Source organism: Limulus polyphemus, unplaced genomic scaffold (assembly GCF_000517525.1).
Source record: "Limulus polyphemus unplaced genomic scaffold, Limulus_polyphemus-2.1.2 Scaffold1242, whole genome shotgun sequence".
In the NCBI taxonomy this organism is placed as follows: Eukaryota; Metazoa; Arthropoda; class Merostomata; order Xiphosura; family Limulidae; genus Limulus; species Limulus polyphemus.
Genome location: NW_013666852.1, coordinates 216,018 through 218,493, shown reverse-complemented (window position 1 = coordinate 218,493; position 2,476 = coordinate 216,018). Strand labels below are relative to the sequence as shown.

Here is a 2,476-nt window from a genome sequence, read left to right as displayed (position 1 = left end):
CAGGTTTTTAAATTCTCAATTTTTTATTTATCTTGTATCTCAAACATTGAGATTATATGTTTACTTTTTGCACCTGCATTATCACTTTAAGCAAGCTATCTATCTTATTTCTGTATTTTTTATTATCCCTATTCCCCTTTTAAATTAACAATTTTTAATAATCTTGTAGAAAGAATAAAGTAATGTTGAAATGTGGTGAATAACACCTAGGTTAATTAACCTTATGTTACAAGGAGAAGCTATACATTTATAGTTTTTTTACTCTGAAGCACATACAAATTTAAGGTGACTTAAAATTTGTTAGGGTTTTGGTTAATCTTTTAATGGATGAATGAAAAGACTAGAAATCTAACATTTGTCCAAATGGAGATTTGTTTTTTGAGTTTAACAGAATTATTTTCTGAGTTAGTGTTATCCAGTTATGGAAAGGTATGTCTGGTGATATGACAGGTACTGCTACATTAATTTATAATCAAAATTATTTAAACTTCTGTTAGTGTTAGATAAAAACATTGGTTTGATATTTAGTTGCTTGTTCTACCAAGTGATGGAGTGATCTCAGTGAGCATAGTGGCCTTCTGTCATCTTGCTTTTTATGTACTTTTCTCATTCTTATCAACAGATATTAAAAATTATGGAACACTTATATCAAATTCTCTATTTAATGTTTGTAACATAGTTATTATATTATACCACTACAAGTTACAACTCAATTTTATTTTTAGTTAAGTGATTGTACACTTTTTAATACTTAAAATATAATATACAAATTAATTCTGTGTAACACCTAAACCATTCTATTAACATGTGAATGAAACCTAATCATGTCTGTATTTACAAGTAAAGCCACAAAAAATATTTCACAATAACAGTACAAAATTTTCAATTTTGATTGCTTGTGTTTCATTGCCTTGATGAAACCCATTCAATGGATGTTGAGAATATTTCAAACTTAAGGAAAATAATAATATTAAGATATTCAAAAATTAAATTAAATTACAAAAAGTTTCAAAAATAGGCCAGAATAACTTATAAAACTAAATTTAATTATACTTAATTTGTGCATAGGTTCACAGAATATGGATTCGTTCTTTTGTACAATTTTTGAAACGTAATTTTTCAATTTGTAAAATTTTTTGAATAATAGCAACTGATATGCATAAACGCATGAGAAGTAGACCACAATAGTACTCATTAGTAGTAGTAGTAAAACTTAGCACAAATATTGAAAATGTTGTTTTTGTGCTTTCAAGTGAAACGTTAAAGAAAAAGTAAACAATATACTTAAAAGTAAAACAGAAAAAGTCCACCTGTTTTCATTAATGAAATAACTGTTACACTTTGTTAATTGCAATAAAATATTATTTTAAAAGTTATTTTTAGTTTATTTGTAAAAGACTCAAGTCTTAAATTTTAAATATTAACGACTTAAGCTTAAGTTAACTATATACTGTTGCGGTATGCAAACTATAAAGTTTAATAAAATATATTAATAAGAAGAAAAATAAGAAGAGTGAAAATTTACAATGAATATGACTGTTTTGTTTTTGTTGTTGATAAGAGCAAAGCTATGCTTTTCTCACGACGAGTATCGAAAATCAATATCAGTCTAACCGCTGTGCCACCGAGGGTCAAGAACTTCAAGAAGCGTATAAGGAACAAACATAATGAAATAAATATCCGAGATAACACATACGATTATTTCACTATATGAACAACTCTTCTTTTCTTTACTTAAAATCTCAGTTATATTCTTACCCATATTCATTGAAAGAAACAAGTCTCAACTTCAAATATGCTGTTGGAAACAAATCTTGTGCTCAATTAAATGAATCTGCAACCTCTGCCCATCCGACGTAACTCCAAACTTGAACTGGCTAGCAACAAGATATATTACTAATATATATACGTATGCGTACATGTTATTATGTAGACGTCTGTGAGTGGATGATTCAGTAATTGAATCCGATCCTTGAATATATGCATTATTATATATCGTTTTATTTATTATTATTAATGAGAAATGTCATGTATAATGTACTTATAAAAGTTTTTGTTTTTTTATCTCTAATATCTGGGTTAGCGGAGATGTTATTTTGCTTGCTGTTACTCACATACATATTGTTACGTCTCCGTTCGTTAGTTAATTTTCCGTATAATTTCTTTTCAATGAAACTTTAGCGACACAAGTCCTTTCTTAAGTAAAACTGGTTTATTCTTTCTGAATACAATTTTGCAATACACTTAATTTCCACAGTCGCGCTATAACAAACGCTATAATTCACAACGAACCTCTCACTTGTTCGACTCAACTGTCAATTACGCATTAAATTACCTCCTTGCCGTCACTTCTTGGCGGCTTATATATATATATATATACAAGACTACCGCATGTCTAGTTAAAGCTCGAGACTTCACGAACCTTCGAGAATATGACTTGTTACTAGCGTCACGTGACCCCCGCTGTCGTAACACT

The 2,476-nt window shown here is 28.7% G+C and overlaps 1 protein-coding gene across 1 annotated transcript in view; it reads right to left on the bottom strand.

The window, feature by feature from the left end:
* Nucleotides 1-1,871, bottom strand: part of LOC106462760 (selenium-binding protein 1-B-like) — a 99,223-nt gene extending 97,352 nt beyond the window's left edge. The window contains exon 1 of the mRNA XM_022390090.1: nucleotides 1,759-1,871. The gene's annotated coding sequence lies outside the window, so the exon portion shown is untranslated. The remainder of the gene's footprint in view (nucleotides 1-1,758) is intronic.
* Between the last annotated feature and the right edge of the window lie 605 nt (nucleotides 1,872-2,476).